Here is an 18,113-nt window from a genome sequence, read left to right as displayed (position 1 = left end):
GTAATTGATCCCATTAGGGGAGTGACTAGTGTGAGCTGCAGGAAATTCTAGACATGTGGACAACTAAGACACTTCTCAGAGAAAGGGACTGAGGACGTGTTCTGAGGCAAGCATTAAAAGGGATAGGCAAGGAGGGGGAGGTTAGCGGAGGCCCCTCTCATCTGCTCCGCACCCACAAAGCACCGTTGACTTAAAGTCATCTTTGACTCATCTTGGGGCCTGGGCCACATTCCACAACAACATCAAAAAGGCTTCATGGAAAGCAGCACGTATCGCCTTGGAATCTGGGTGTAATCCAGTACTTTCTGTGTGTTAACTCCGTGCTCTGTGATTCTTGGACATGGTGACTGTGGACCCAGCCTACTTGAACGTGGATTATCTAACTACGCCTTTCTGACTCCCAGAAAGGCAGTCCTGTTTCATGCCCAGATATCCTGCACCCGACAGATCCCTTCTGCTGTAGCTCAGTCCTCCTGAATCTCCTCCCTCAGCTTTCCTGGCATGCAGACACCATCTCCTGTCAACCCTGGTTGCTTCTCCCGCATCATCACCTCCACACGTCAAATCCTTTGCGCTAAGTTGTATGCCTGGGTGACCATGACTCTTCAGGGAGAGGGTAAGCAGTCTCCAAGCATTGTTCATACCCTCAGTCACATCCTTGGGGCATCCTCACGCTGGTTTCTAATCAAGGGCTCTGAGCTTCACCCTGGATGAGTACTTTCTCTAAAGATTACACTGGAGGGATCTGAGGAGCCCTTTCCCCATTGTTTATGTGGCACGTGGTGTCACTGTGTGTGTGTGTGGGGGGGGGTGTGGGGTGTGTGTGTGTGTGTGTGACTTTGCTCTCTCTTCCCTAGGGATGTTTGACAATATCAGGAACGACAACTGGGGTGGTGGTGCTGGTTACCTGCATCTAGTAGTTGGGGGCCGTGCAGGCTGCCCACATTCCTGGGATGCACAGGATGGACCCTGACAATAAAGAATTATCTGGCCTCCAATGCCAGTGGTGAGAGGTTTAGGGGACCCTGATGGAAAAATAGCTCGGGATACAAGCTTTTGGTGAAAATGAAGGATAGTAGAGGTAGATGCAGAGAGTGATAAAGGTGAATTATCATATCAAGAAGATAGAAACTAAAGTGACAGGTGAGAAGTACTCTCAAGTGTGCATTGAAGACATATTAGATTGGGTAAATGTAGACAAGGGTAAACATATACAATTTTAAAAGTTATGTAAGCAGCATAAGTTCTAGAAACCTCAGGATGATGCTTGAGGGATTTTGAGCAAACAAAAGCTATTGATAGGGCATTTCTTCAAGAAGCTAATCTTTATAAGGAAGAAAGAAAAAACACTACAATGTACGGAGAGCCTGGGACTTGGAGGAATCCCGGTGATCGACAAAGATAGTCAGTTATATGTACTTCGTATCGGCAGACGTTGCTGTAGGACAGGAGCAAGTGCACTTGTGATTCTAAATTAGCTTATAAAAGTGTAGGCAAGACTTACACACCCTTCCTTGTACTGCATTAAAAGGAAGAGAGAACCTTCTCAGTTATCAGCTATGTAGCATTAGAAGAAGCTAAGAGGGGACCAGAAGGAAAGCAACTACGTGAAACGGTTTCCTCCTGTTGGCCCAGAGTGTTGCCTAGTTCCTGACTACTCTGAGTGGGAGTTATAATTTGTGACTTTGTGGTTATCCCTTGTTTCAGTCATAGGATGATACCCCGTAAAGAAGCTCAAACCTCCCTCCTCTGCCTTCAGTATCTAAGACTGAATGTAATTGAGACTGTACTTGAAAGGAAAAGTAAACATGAGTACTAGTATTCTGCACCAAGAAAATGGCATGACATTAGAAGTCAGATCATGGAGAGTTTTTGGATCATTTACATCACTGCTTGCTTTTGTTGGCAAGGTTAGCTGAGAGCAAGCAAAGTGCTTTGAAGTATGTTATGTAGAGGGGAGGAATGAGGGATTCAGTCTTTGAGTTGGAAAGGACTTCAGAGGTTTGCACCCAGGTCTCCCACCCAACGGAAGAATTCTCTTCCAGTCACTGTTGGCCCTCCAACTTGGCCCAGTGTCCTGACGTCCCAGTGTTCCTGCCGTTCGTGGGGCAGTGCTCTGTTTGGCAGTTCTGGTCATTAGAAAGGGTTTTTTTTTTTTTTTTTTCCAGTTTCAGCTTCTTCACTTTTGCTCTGGGTTTTCTCTGTGAGCAGGAAGAGTGACCGCATCCAGGCACTGATAACTCCGCATGCGGAAGTTAAGGAGGGGTCTTGGGTAGGATGGAGGGTTCCCAATTTACTGAGGATGAGCATGAAACTATTTTCATTTTCTCTAATAACAAACTATCACAGGGACCTGTGGAATCCTCTCTCCCGTTTGATGCTAAAATCTTTTAAGGATCTCTTTTTTATGGTATCTTATTCAGTTTCTATTATTGGAAGACTCCTATTTGGTTATTAAGACATAGGGCTGTGCATCTTGAACTTAAGTATCTTTCCCAGTCAAAAACTCTTGCCTCTTGCCCACGTGGTGGCACCTCAACGTGAGGCGCCCCTCACGTGCCTTAAATTTAGTTTCCCTAAGATTAAAGACTCCATCTACTAGTTTTTAAAAGAGAATAATGTGAAGTATTGGTATTTATAAGTATATCAGCACTTCCCAAAGTGTGTTTCACCTCATAAAAACAGAACAAAGTGTAACTGCTCAAATGGATTCTGTGGCGAAACATGTTTAGGGAAATGCTTTCTTCTGTGTTTTGCACCTCACCTTCTGCTGAGGATTTCCGTTGCAAATTAGCATATTAAAATCTCCAATCAACTTGCTTAACTTTGATGAACCCAGCTTGTCTTACATTTAATTGACCATGGAACCATTTCTATCACATTAAATGTATCACACACATTGCACAGCCCTCTGGTACATATTTTTATAAATGCATTAACAAAAATTGTATGACTGAACGGTTTGAACAAATTATACTGTTACTAATATCAATTGTCTTCATTCTAGACAAAATTACCACTCTGTTAAAAATCTTGAGTCTGGGGGCGCCTGGGTGGCGCAGTCGGTTAAGCGTCCGACTTCAGCCAGGTCACGATCTCGCGGTCCGTGAGTTCGAGCCCCGCGTCAGGCTCTGGGCTGATGGCTCGGAGCCTGGAGCCTGTTTCCGATTCTGTGTCTCCCTCTCTCTCTGACCCTCCCCCGTTCATGCTCTGTCTCTCTCTGTCCCAAAAATAAATAAAAAACGTTGAAAAAAAAATTAAAAAAAAAAAAAATCTTGAGTCTGGCTGAATATGTGCATCGTCCGGGGTCCCACAAATATTTCCGGGTTGAGCGTCTGTCTTTCCAAGTTCTAGACCACTTGAGGGGTTAACCCCCAACTCGAGTCATTCCAAATTCAGAATTTCAACTTACTTTTGTAAGGAGACTATTTTTTTCCTTTTACAAATATTTCCCCTTGTGTATCATTTTCCATTTTAGTCTCTCTCCACTGTCTAATCTCAAACGCACATAAGAACCATACAGTATGTTGCCCCAGGACAGGAGAAAACCCAGTAAGAGGCTCAGTGTACTTGGAGCTCAGCCTGGAGTGCCCACCCCCTGGAGTGCAGGAAGCACTGGTGAGGAGACAGCAGAAAGGAAAGTAAACCCTTAACCCCAGAGGCTATCTATATTGACTGAAAGATCCTCACCATTTTTGCCTGGCCAAGTTGGCTCAGGTCAGTTTGCAGTGTTTGGTGCCCTGAGCAGAGTGGTATATGGCTCAGGAACAATTCACACACACTCTAATTTGCTAGTGGGAGCATTCAGAATTTCAGCAGAGGAAATCAATAGGTTACTAATCCTTTAGGAAATCCTGATATATTTAAAAGGGCTGAAAATTTAGATATCAAGGATTTTGGTAATTTGCTACATTTGCAATAAAAACCAAGCTAAAATTACAAACAGTTGGGTTTTCAAGGAATTTGACATGCCTGCTACTACAGAAAAAGAGTATTTTTCTTTCTTAGTAATAAAGCCTGTGAGTTTTAGCTGGCCACCAGGATGAAGACTGCATTCACCCTTGCAGGTTGTTGAGGTCATGTGGCTACACTCTGGCCAATAGGCCTGAGTAGCCGTGATGTGAAAAACTGGCCTTAAAAGGAGTCTGCCTCCTGCCATGATATAGTGCTGATTAGAGGTTCGAATTGGCAATGAAATTCAAAAGATGCAGTGTGCTTTAAGCTAGTACTGTATTTAATTTTTAAAATTTCTTTATTTAAAAATAGTAATATGGGGCGCCTGGGTGGTTCAGTTGGTTAAGCATCCGACTTTGGCTCAGGTCATGATTTTGTAGTTCATGAGTTCGAGCCCCGCATCGGGCTCTGTGCTGATGGCTCAGAGCCTGGAGCCTGCTTCGGATTCTGTGTCTCCCTCTGTCTCTGTGCCTCCCCTGCTCGCACTCTGTCTCTCTCTCTCTCAAAAATAAATACACATTTTAAAAAATTAGAAAAAAATAGATTCACAAGAAACGGCAAGAAAAATTAAAATCTTACAGAGAAGTCCCATGTAGCCTTCATGTAGCTTACCCCATGGCAACATCTTCTATAATAGTTATAGGACAGTGTCAAAAACAGGAAATTGACATTGGTGCCATCCACAGACCTTATTCAGATTTCATGTTTTTCATACACTCATGTGTAAATTCCTGTTACCACCACGATTAAGACAGAACTGTTCCCTCACTTCAAAATTCACTTCTGAATTTTGTCATTTCTAGAATGTTTTATAAATGGGGCCATAGAGTATTTAACCTTTTGAGGTTGGCCTTTATATCCTGCCAGTCAGCATGGTTCACTCAGATGGTTCTGAGAACCATCAAAGTTGTGTATGTCGATAGTTTGGTTAGTTTTATAAAGTCACGTGGGGCAGGATCTATAGCTGGAAGAGCATTTGTATCTCCTCTGGAGGCTTAGCGGCTACCCAGGTTCATGGCTTCTCTTGTCTCTGTGGCCGCATGGAATGCACATGGCTCCCACCCATGGAAACCAAGACCTTGATACAGAAAAGCTGCAGTGTCACTTTTTCACCAGTAGAAGGAACTTCAGTTCCTGGAACCTTTAGGCAACAAGGCCACTGTGCCAGCCTGGAATTGGTGCGGGACAGCAAATAAAGATGAAACAACTTTTATCTTGTTTTATCTTGTTTAAGCCATTAATAACGTCAATCTCTTTTGGAACACTGTAGTCTACTGTATACTTAAATGTCCACTCAGGTGGACAAGATTAAGGGCATGTGAAGGTCCTCCTTAGATCTTTATGTAGTCCATTATATTGGTGATACTCTCACTAGAAGAAATTTATGGAGAGTTGAAATAATTTTGACTGATACTATTCAAGACTAAAAAATTAGGGGATGGAATCTTACATAGAAGAAGGTAAAAGGAACTCACAATTGATTAGAATATATTAGGTATACTCTGGAGCTCTGAGGCAATGCAAATTGCAAAAGGAATTAAGGAATAAAATGGCCAGGTGAATAGATCCTCCACTTTTCCTCTGAAAGGAAACCAGAGCAGCTCTCAGTAGGATTATATGGCCAGTACATGTCTGATTTTAATATGGCGGTGCCAATTACACAGTTTACAAAGTAAGTTGGGGAAGTAAGAATTTTACCTGGAGTTAGTTTATTACTTACAAATAGCTGCACAGAAAGAGTGTCTTTGGCGTGCTGATCTTACCTGAATCCACTCGTAACGTGTCAGTCAACAAAGTCTTTGCGTCTTGAAGTAGGTGGATGATACCTTCCAGGTTGGCAAGGATTAGTTGCAATTTGCCAGCTCAAGTTTCAGGGGCTCTAGGCAAACTATCCTACCTTAGAAAAACAATGACTGTCTGAAACCAGAGCCCATTGGGGTAAGTGTTACAATTGTACAAATGGGCCATCTGGTTATGCAGGGGTCTGATTAAATGCAGTGTGTACGTATGGGTCAACTTTGCCCTGTTTGAAAGCCAATGAGACATTCAGGAGAGTCTAAAGAGGCCCAGGAGGTGTGCCTGCACTTTACAAAGGGGTAAGCAGTCAATGCCTACCCTGTCCATGACTCCAGGCAGTAAGGGACCAAAACAAGTGATTATTAAGTGGACAACCTCATTAAAGCTCTAACGACTCCATGTAAAAAGGAAGGGCCAAGGCAATGGCAGGTACCCCATCATTAGATCCTTTCACAGAGGGGTTAGAAAGTGGCGCTTACCAGAAATCTGTGTACTTGCACTTTTGATTTTAGCCTTCTAAGCAAGTAGAGAGCAAACAAACAAAAACAAACATAAGATTTTTTAAAAGAAAAAAAAAAGGGAGGTTTTTTTTTTTGCCATAAAAAGGATTTTTATTTTTATATAGGTAAAGTCAATCATGTTTTATTTTATGTCTTCTTGATTTATATCTGAGTGAAAAGGCCTCCTCTGCTCTCAGTTTATTTTATTCTTGAGAGAGAGAGAGAGAGAACAAGAATGAGTGGGGGAGGGGCAGAGAGAGAGGGAGACAGAATGCGAAGCAGGCCCTAGGCTCTGAGCTGTCAGCACAGAGCCCCATGTGGGGCTCGAACTCATGAACCATGAGATCATGACCTGATCTGAAGTTGGACACTTAACTGACTGAGCCACCCAGGCACCCCACCTGCTCTCAGTTTATGAAGATACTGAGTCATTTTTTTCCTCTAGAACTTTTATGGTTTAATTTTCTAGAAGCAAATCTCTGGTCCCCTCGAATCTGTTCTCTTGTACAGTGTGACATTTAGATCCAATACCTAAGGGCTAGTGCATGTCTCCGTGTTGTTTATCGATGGGTTCATTTTCCCCTATTAATTCAAAGTGTCACCTTTGTCATGTACCGAATGTGCTGAGTCTATATAGGGACTTTCTTTTTTTGGTTCCATCAATCAGTCTCTCCATAAGCCAGTACTACTTTGTTTTCATTTCTGTGGCTTCACAATGTTTTCATATCTGAGAGGGTTGGATCCCTTTGTTTTTCTGGATTAAAGTTTTCTTGACTCTTCTGTTTATTGTCCCACACCTCCATCAGAATCATCTTGCCTGATTACTCTCCACCATTCTGTGTCCCCCTCCCCGCCAAAATTGGTGTTTTTATTGAAATGTAAAATTTGTGAACACCGGAGGATGGACTTAACATCTTTACCGTGTTGACTCTTCCTAGCCAAGAGCACATGTGTTATTTCTATTTGTTCAGGCCCTTTTTGTGTCTCTCAGTGGAGCTTTAAAGTTTCTTTCTAATAAGTGTTCACACTTCTCTGTGTTCCTAATTATTTTACCCTTTATTGCTACAGAGCGATTGTTTCAGCCAATATTTTTTCCAAGTTGCTGTTTTACATATGTGAAAACTATTGATTTCTGACGGTTAACTTTGTAATCTGTGGCACTAAGCTCTCTTTTAGTGTGGGTAGCTTTCCAGTTAATTTTCATACCTTTTCCTGGTATATAATTGTGTGTGCAAATAAGGATGATGTTACTTTTATTCTTTAATCTTATGCCTAGCATTTTTTTCTCTTATATAATTGAATTGGTTAATATTGCCAGTAAAATATTATATAGTAGTGCTGGCAGGGGTAGATGTGTCTTTTCCATCCATTAATATTCAGACTAAGTTTATTACGTTCTATCAAGTTAAGGAATATCTTTCTATTTTATTGGGTTCTTTTGATAAAGAATGATGTTTGAATTTTGGAATATGTCCTTTCAAGTGTCTATAGAGATGATCATTTACTTTTTCCTATTTAGATCCATAATATGAGGAATTACATGCTTCACATTTAATTATCCTTTAATTTCTGGAAAAAAATATGTTTGATCATATTGTATTATGATATTGATACACGATATTATTTCATTAGTATTGGATCCTGGTGCTAATACTTTACTGGAATTTTTGTATTACTATGTATAAATAATAGTATTTGAAGACAGATAATTTGCTGTCTTTCTCAGACTTTGGAGTCAATGTTATATTTACTTCCTAAAAATAATTGTGAAGTTTTCCTTCTGTTTCTATGTCCCAGAACAATTCAAAGAACTTTTGGATTTTTTTTAAAGAAAAATTTGGATTGTCCTTTTTTAAGATTTGGCAGAATTTGTCTGTTAAAGCCTCTGCCTATTATTTTTTTAGTGAGTAGCTCTGGCTATTTTCTATTATTACTTTACATCTAAATGATCTGCTTTTCTATCTTTTATCAATTTTGACATTTTATATTTGGCTAGAAATTGCTCATTTTATCAAAGCTTTAAAATTTATTTACATAGAGGTAAGAAATATACTCTTATGATTAATTTACTCTGAACCTGTGATCATACTCAGTATTTTTTTTTTTAGTTTTACATACTCTCCTGTTGAAATGAACTGAATAGTTTGTCTTTTAATTAAAAAACATTCAGATTTATTTATTAGTTGTAGTGTTTTGTGTTTGCAACTAATTTAATTTCCCTCTTTATTAGTTCTCTCTGATTTCTTTAATTATTCTCTAAGTGTTAGAACATGATGTTTAAATTATTTTTCATTCTTTATTAAGAACAAATATTTTAGAACAAATAAATATTTAAGATTATAGATTTTCTTCTTCTTTTTTAAATGTTTATTTTTGAGAGAGAGTGAGACACAAAATCTGAAGCAGAGTCCAGGCTCTGAGCTGTCAGCACAGAGCCCGATGCAGGGCTCAAACTCGCGAACCGTGAATTCATGACCTGAACTGAAGTCAGATGCTCAGCCAGCTGAGCCACCCAGGCCCCCCCATAAGACTAGATTTTCTTCTAATATCACCTTGAGTGTGTCCTATAGGGTCTTATAAATAGTGGTTTTATTGTCTTTGTTTTCTAGACATTCTGCATTTCCATTTTGAATTTCCTTTGTGACTAAACAAAGTTGTTTTAAAATTTTTAGCCACAGAGCTTTTTTTTTGAATTTATTATCCTTTTATTCACATTGTAATTATAGAATGTTTTTTATACTATTTCTATTTTAAAAAATAAATTGAGGTCTTATTAATTAATAGGCTAGTTGTGGTGGTTTTGGGGACTGCACACAGGCAGTTGAAAGGGTGGTGTTTACCAGTCTTAGGTTGCCGGTTTGATGTCTTTTAGTCAGGTCTACCTTTTAAATCATGCTAATGAGGTCTTTAAAGATATATAGTTGCTCTTTCATGAAAAGGAAATGAGTTCTCTCTCACTCCTTGCATGTGTTTGTTACCTGTAGTTTGTTTTATGAAAGGTACTTATTTGATATATTTATATTTAGTTATTACGCATTTCTTAAGACACTTTATATAAAGTGTCCTTCTTTGTTTTATTTATGTCACTTTGCCAAATTCTATCCTATTCATTCAGTTGGCGAGTTACACTTTCTTTTTGTTGGCCTATATCTGGCATCTTGACCATTGTTTTGTGTTTAACCGCCCCCCCCCTTAAATGTTTATTTATTTTTGAGGGAGAGAGAGGCAGACAGAGTGTGAGCAGGGGAGGGGCAGAAAGAGAGGGAGGCACAGAATCGGAAACAAGCTCCAGTCTCTGAGCTGTCGGCACAGAGCCCATTGTGGGTCTCGAACCCACGAACTGTGAGATCATGACCTGAGCTGAAGTCGGGCTCTTACCCGAATGAGCCACCCAGGTGCCTCATGTGTTTAACCTCTTTGAAACACATTGAGTCATGTGTGTGGTTGTTAGTACGTGACCCTGTCAATGAGCCTTGCCCCCTGATCCCTTTCCCTTGATTCTGGTCATGCACTGGTACCTGCCTTTGTTCAGTAGAATATGGTAGAGGTTATGCTGCATGACTTCCAAAGCCAGGTCAAGAGAAGCCTGCCACTTTCACCTACGTAGAACACTTTCTTTGGAGAAGCCAGCTCCCACAGAAGAAGATTGTTCTGGGAGCACCATGTTGTGAGGAATGCCAACCTGAGCTCGTGGCAAGGCTCTTGGAAGGAGAGAGATGCCTGAGCAGTCCTTAAGTGTTCAGACTTCCAGCTGAAGAGGAAGACAGATGGGGAGAAACCCTCTGAGCTCTAGCCACAACTTGACTGCAGCCACGTGATGGACCCCAGCAGAGCTTGGTCTACTTACAGAACTATGAGTAATAATTTTTTTAATGTTTATTTATTTTTGAGACAGAGAGAAACAGAGCATGAGTTGGGGAAGGGCAGAGAGAGAGGGAGACACAGAATCCGAAGCAGCTCCAGGTTCTGAGCTGTCAGCACAGAGCCTGATGGCGGGGTTTGAACCCACCAACCTTGAAGACATGACCTGAGCTGAAGTTGAATGCTTAGCTGACTGAGCCACCCAGCGCCCCTGAACTATGAGTAATAATAATAACAACACATTTAAAACTGCTAAGTTATGGTGTTAAGGCACAAGTTTGGAGTTGGTGCTATGCAGCAGTAGATTTTAGAGAGTTTGATTTTAAGTATGTGTTTAAGCATTGACTGCGCTTATATTTATTAATGAGTGTTGCTTAGTGTTCTCTCAAATTGTCTTAGGTTTCATATGTTAATAGCCTTTTTAAAAAAGTCTTTCACCCTCTGGCCTTTGCACTTTGCTTTTGGTATATATTTCTTACCTTCAGAAGTGTGTAGTTTAAAACAATTTTTTTTAATGTTTTATTTTTGAGACAGAGAGAGACAGAGCATGAGCAGGGAGGGGCAGAGAGAGAGAGGGAGACACAGATTCCGAAGCAGGTTCCAGGCTCTGTCAGCACAGATCCCAACGTGGGGCTTGAACCCACAAACTGTGAGATCATAACTTGAGCTGAAGTTGGATGCTTAACCAACTGAACCACCCAGGCACCCCAAAAATGTGTAGTTTTGTTTTCATGGTTCCATTACAGAATACATTTAATCCTTTGTTGCTCTAAACATCATTTACGATTTTTTCTACTTTAATGAGAAAACTGCAGGTTTCTCTTCCTTTCCCTTCTTTTTTTCTACCTTCTGATTTCACCTAATGATGTAATGTAATCTCTTAGTGTTTCTCTCTGTCCTTTCCTCTATGACCGTCCTTGTATGCTTTCTGTACTATATGGCATGTCATTTTGACACAGTCATACTTTGAAGGCAGAACCAGGCTGCTTGATAGCAGAGCCCGATGACTAGAGGCTTCTCCTTAATGTTAACTGATGAAAGAGTGATGACATTCACACCTTGAGCCCTTCTCTGAAACAGTTCTGACCAGCTTGCTAATTTTCATACATCCTCGTACCTAAATACATGTATTGAAGAATACTCCTGTCTTTAATTAATATGCCTCACAGTGTCCATCTCAACAATATTTGAAGTATCCAAAAGCTACCTCCAAAGTGTGAATTCCTGATTATGCTAAGTAGCCTCCTGTAGTGCATGGATTAAAGTTTACCAAGACACTTGTGCATATACATTGCCACTGTCTTATACTGAACTAGTTTATTCTGTTTTTTTTTAAGTGTATTTATTTATTTTGAAAGTGAGAGAGCAAGAAGGGAAGGGGAGAAAGAGAGAGACAGAGAGACAGAGACAGAGAATCCCAAGCAGGCCCCACATTGTCAGTGCAGAGCTCGACACGGGGCTTGATCCCATGAACCATGGGATCATGACCTGAGCTGAGATCAAGAGTCAGATGCTTAACCAACTGAGCACCTAGGAGCCCCTATACTGAACTATTTTAAAAGTAAATTATCCCATGGGCAATATAACTACCACCCTCAGAATACTCCAGAATGTTCCCCAGTTTTTCATGTCATGGCTTACATACAAAATTATCATGTTTGTGGAAGATGCTGGAGTAAATTGGGTGAGGTTATTTACTACTAGGGTCAGATATCTTAGGCAAATGTATTCTTGTAGAATATGATTAGTGATGAGATTTTGAAGTGCTGGGGAAAAATAAGGGGAGGAAAAGAAAGAAGCTGTGTCTATTTAAGTAGCTCTCACCTGTGGACTTCTTGAGCACAGTACTACTTGTGCCCAGTCTTCTGTTAAGCATCAGTGAAATCATGTTCCTCACTCCCTTCACCTCAAAGGTGAACCCATCAGCAGATCATTTACCCACTTTTTTTCCTTGGTGAGGAAATTCTGTTGTGTCTGTTTTCAGCAGTAAAAAGTCGGCAGATAGAAATGGTTGTTGCCTCCCTTTGTGACCTCAGGAACTTGCTGCAAAAATTCCCAATTAGCAGAAACTGTAGATTTAACAGACTCTTGTGTTGGTCACAGGAAAAGGAAAATGACTAACAGCAGTGGGGTCAAGTGAGGAAGTTTTTCTGCTAAGATAAAGTATTATTAGTTTTTGGAAGTGGTCTTTCTACAAAGATAAGCCCTGGATAAGTAAGTATATTCTATACTTTTGGATTTATCGAGAAAAACGTTTTTTTGTTTTGTTTTGTTTTGTTTTGTTTTGTTTTTTTTAGGCAGGTGTGGGACCAGGGTATATTTTGTGGTCTGGGTGTATCAGGAAAACAGGGAATTGATAGCCAAAGCTGAGAACTCTTGATTATGTAAGTGGTACCAACAATCTCAACTGTTTACACTGGCATGTGATAACCAGACAGCCCAGCTTTGAAAAATGATCCTCTATGCTTCCCAAGTAGATAACTGAATTAGGGATGCTTGTGATGTGACTTCATTTGTCTTAATAGAAATTGCCTCATTAAGATGAGATAAATTCCAAGATTTTTCCTGCCTTCTTTATCTGACCACAAATTCCATGAGAAATATTTTTAAAAATCTGTCTAGGGCACTCTATTCTCTGGCCAGGTCTGTGGTATTTAGGATTTTCATTTATAGGTATTTTACCTCCTTGGATTAGACTATCAGATCCTTCAGTTGATGTCTTCACTTTCTATGATTTTTTCCCGATTATATGCATATATTTTTATGAAGAAATTTCAGCCATGATCCAGTAAGTTTAGTTTTAGAGAAGAAGATACAAGGAAGGTATCTTGCAGTATGACTTGTCCAGGTCATAGCGGATAGCTGCATGCTATTCAGCTGAACCTTATGCAACTGCCATATTTGTAGGTCAAAGCAAGTCCGGTCGGTAGTTTCACGCATCGTTCAAGCTAAATAGTGTTTGAACTAGGAGCGGAATGTGATGTGGGGTGTATTCCACATCTTGTCATCTCTGTGAAGTCTTTTCAACCTAGAATGTTTATATGGACACAGTCATAACATAAGTATTTGCTGATGGGCCAACAGAAGATTCAGAAGCCTCCAAATGTCATTTTTCTATGACATACTGATTTCAGAGAGGGCTTATTTAAAAAAAAAAATTAAGTACCTAATGAATATTTGAGGTTTGCCTTTTATTTGAGGAGCAGAGAGAAAGGGAGACACAGCATTGGAAGCAGACTCCAGGCTCTGAGCTGTCAGCACAGAGCCTGAGGCAGGGCTGGAACTCATGGACCATGAGATCATGACCTGAGCCAAAGTTGAATGCTTAACTGACTGACCCACCCAGGCGCTCCAACCATTCTTTCTATGAGAAGTGGAGTTATGACTAAATCTTGGTCTAGAAACATATAGGTACTTTGTGGTTACTGTACTTTTTTTTTTAAGGGATTATTTTAGAACTCACCTTCTCTTGTGGGAGATAGTCATATCATGCTAATGAGCCAAATTGACCTTTTAGTTTTGTACTGATCTATATGACCCATGTTCAGAGACCGAAATAAAATGGAATGAAATTGCTTTTACTAAGCTTTTCTAGAGAAGCTTTCCCTTTTGTATCAGCAATGAAAAGGCAAAGATAATCAAGTGTTAAAAATGCAGGCCAAGAATGAGTAATTCCATGTGAAACTGAATTTGAATCAATAGCTTAAGCTGGTAGATAGATAATGTGGTCATTGATTAGATAGTTTGTTCTCTAAACAGGAGTTACTCTGTGTCACAGCTTATGCTTTCAAATCTCCGATCGCATCTACACAATTAGTATTTGTTCTAATTGTTTAACCTAATTTTCAAAAAATAGATGGTTAGTCTTTGCATCTTATGGGTGACTATTGCTGGAAATACTTAGATCCTAGACTTGCTCTTTGGTTTCTATGCTTCTTTATGATATATATATATATATATATATATATATATATATATATATATATATATATATATATATTTGCATTTAAGAAGGCTCAGCTTCTCCTTAATATATGGTATATCAATTATCTTGCTGGTTTTGTTATTTTTTATGATTAAATTTTGTCTCTACTATTGCATTTTTATTAATACCTTAAAACTTTTTTTTTTTTTTTTGCTTATCTATGGTTAACAATATACTTCCTTAACTGGTTACAGTCTGACTACAAATAATATTATATTACTTCAACTGGTATAAAGACCTTACCACAGTATGCTCCCTTTCCCCTTTCCACCCTTTATGCTACTTTGGAATACATTTTATTTTACATATACTGTAAACACACAATACAGTGCTTCTGTTTTTGCTTTAGAAAGTCAATAGTCTTTTAAAGCCATTAAAAAGAAGTAAAAGTGTCTTCGATATTTTTAGTAAGTCCATTTCTGAAAATCTTTATTTCTTTCTTTAGAACCAAGTTTCTATTTCTTATCATACTCCTTTTATCTGAAGAACTTCTTTTAATGTTTGTTGTATCTCCAGTCTGCTGGTAATAAGTGTTCTTGGTTTTTGTTTGTCTGAAAGAATTTTTAATTCTCTTCCCTTTAAAAAATTTTTTTAATGTTTATTTATATTTGAGAGAGAGACAGACAGACAGACAGAGACAGAGCATGAGCAGGGGGTGGGGGGTGGGGCAGAGAGAAATGGAGACAGAATCTATAGCAGGCTCCAAGTTATGAGCTATCAGCACAGAACCTGATGCAGGGCTCAAGCTCACAAGCTGTGAGATCATGACCTGAGCTGAAGTCGGATGATTAACTGACTGAGCCACCCAGTTGTCCCAGTTCTCTTTCCTTGTAATAGATGTTTTCTCTGAGTTAGTATCTTGATTCAGTTTTTCTTTTTTACTCAGTATTTTATTTTATTTTATTTTATTCTATTTATTTTTTAATATATGAAATTTATTGTCAAATTGGTTTCCATACAACACCCAGTGCTCATTCCAACAGGTGCCCTCCTCAATACCCATCACCCACCCTCCACTCCCTCCCATCCCCCATCAGCCCTTTAAGAGTCTCTTATGCTTTGGCTCTCTCCCACTCTAACCTCTTTTTTTCCCCCTTCCCCTCCCCCATGGGTTCCTGTTAAGTTTCTCAGGATCCACATAAGAGTGAACACATATGGTATCTGTCTTTCTCTGTATGGCTTATTTCACTTAGCATCACACTCTCCAGTTCCATCCACGTTGCTACAAAGGGCCATATTTCATTCTTTCTCATTGCCACGTAGTACTCCATTGTGTGTATAAACCACAATTTCTTTATCCATTCATCAGTTGATGGACATTTAGGCTCTTTCCATAATTTGGCTATTGTTGAGAGTGCTGCTATAAACATTGGGGTACAAGTGCCCCTATGCATCAGTACTCCTGTATCCCTTGGGTGAATTCCTAGCAGTGCTACTGCTGGGTCATAGGGTAGATCTATTTTTAATTTTTCTAGGAACCTCCACACTGTTTTCCACAGCAGCTGCACCAGTTTGCATTCCCACCAACAGTGCAAGAGGGTTCCCGTTTCTCCACATCCTCTCCAGCATCTATAGTCTCCTGATTTGTTCATTTTGGCCACTCTGACTGGCGTGAGGTGATATCTGAGTGTGGTTTTGATTTGTATTTCCCTGATGAGGACCGATGTTGAGCATCTTTTCATGTGCCTGTTGGCCATCCGGATGTCTTCTTTAGAGAAGTGTCTATTCATGTTTTCTGCCCATTTATTCACTGGATTATTTGTTTTTCGGGTGTGGAGTTTGGTGAGCTCTTTATAGATTTTGGATACTAGCCCTTTGTCCGATATGTCATTTGCAAGTATCTTTTCCCATTCCGTTGGTTGCCTTTTAGTTTTGTTGATTGTTTCCTTTGCTGTGCAGAAGCTTTTTATCTTCATGAGGTCCCAATAGTTCATTTTTTCTCTTAATTCCCTTGCCTTTGGGGATGTGTCAAGTAAGAAATTGCTATGGCTGAGGTCAGAGAGGTCTTTTCCTGTTTTCTCCTCTAGGGCTTTGATGGTTTCCTGTCTCACATTCAGGTCCTTTATCCATTTTGAGTTTATTTTTGTGAATGGTGTGAGAAAGGGATCTAGTTTCAACCTTCTGCATGTTGCTGTCCAGTTCTCCCAGCACCATTTGTTAAAGAGACTTCTTTTTTCCATTGGATATTCTTTCCTGCTTTGTCAAAGATAAGTTGGCCATACGTTTGTGGGTCTAGTTCTGGGGTTTCTATTCTATTCTATTGGTCTATGTGTCTGTTTTTGTGCCAATACCATGCTGTCTTGATGATTACAGCTTTGTAGTAGAGGCTAAAGTCTGGTATTGTGATGCCTCCTGCTTTGGTCTTCTTCAAAATTATTTTGGCTATTCGGGCATTTTGTGATTCCATATGAATTTTAGGATTGCTTGTTCTAGCTTCGAGAAGAATGCTGGTGCAATTTTGATTGGGATTACATTGAATGTGTAGATAGCTTTGGGTCGTATTGACATTTTGACAATATTTATTCTTCCAACCCATGAGCATGGAATGTTTTTCCATTTCTTTGTATCTTCTTCAATTACCTTCATAAGCTTTCTATAGTTTTCAGCATACAGATCTTTGACATCTTTGGTTAGGTTTATTCTTAGGTATTTTATGCTTCGTGGTGCAATTGTGAACGGGATCAGTTTCTTTATTTGTCTTTCTCTTGCTTCATTATTACTGTATAAGAATGCAACTGATTTCTGTACATTGATTTTGTATCCTGCAACTTTGATGAATTCATGTATCAGTTCTAGCAGACTTTTGGTGGAGTCTATTGGATTTTCCATGGATAATATCATGTCATCTGCAAAAAGTGAAAGCTTAACTTCATCTTTGCTAATTTTGATGCCTTTGATTTCATTTTGTTGTCTGATTGCTGATGCTAGCACTTCCAACACTATGTTAAACAACAGCGGTGAGAGTGGACATCCCTGTCATGTTCCTTATCTCAGGGAAAAAGCTTTCAGTTTTTCCCCATTGAGGATGATGTTAGCTGTGGGCTTTTCATAAATGGTTGTTATGATGTTTAAGTATGTTCCTTCTATCCCGACTTTCTCGAGGGTTTTTATTAAGAAAGGATGCTGAATTTTGTCAAATGCCTTTTCTGCATCGATTGACAGGATCATATGGTTCTTATCTTTTCTTTTATTAATATGATGTATCACGTTGATTGATTTGTGAATGTTGAACCAGCCCTGCACTCCAGGAATGAATCCCACTTGATCATGGTGAATAATTCTTTTTATATGCTGTTGAATTCGATTTGCTAGTATCTTATTGAGAATTTTTGCATCCATATTCATCAGGGATATTGGCCTGTAGTTCTCTTTTTTTACTGGGTCTCTGTCTGGTTTAGGAATCAAAGTAATACTGGCTTCATAGAATGAGTCTGGAAGTTTTCCTTCCCTTTCTATTTTTTGGAATAGCTTGAGAAGGATAGGTATTATCTCTGCTTTAAATGTCTGGTAGAACTCCCCTGGGAAGTCATCTGGTCCTGGACTCTTATTTGTTGGGAGATTTTTGATAACCGATTTAATTTCTTCACTGGTTATGGGTCTGTTCAAGCTTTCTATTTCCTCCTGATTGAATTTTGGAAGTATGTGGGTGTTTAGGAATTTTTCCATTTCTTCCAGGTTGTCCAGTTTGTTGGCATATAGTTTTTCATAGTATTCCCTGATAATTGCTTGTATTTCTGAGGTATTGGGTGTAATAATTCCATTTTCATTCAGGATTTTATCTATTTGGGTCATCTCCCTTTTCTTTTTGAGAAGCCCGGCTAGAGGTTTATCAATTTTGTCTATTTTTTCAAGAAACCAACTCTTGGTTTCATTGATCTGCTCTACAGTTTTTTTAGATTCTATATTGTTTATTTCTGCTCTGATCTTTATTATTTCTCTTCTTCTGCTGGGTTTAGGCTGTCTTTGCCGTTCTGCTTCTATTTCTTTTAGGTGTGCTGTTAGATTTTGTATTTGGG

Source organism: Panthera tigris, chromosome X, assembly GCF_018350195.1.
Source record: "Panthera tigris isolate Pti1 chromosome X, P.tigris_Pti1_mat1.1, whole genome shotgun sequence".
NCBI lineage: Eukaryota > Metazoa > Chordata > Mammalia > Carnivora > Felidae > Panthera > Panthera tigris.
Note: the sequence above shows the minus strand (reverse complement) of the source record.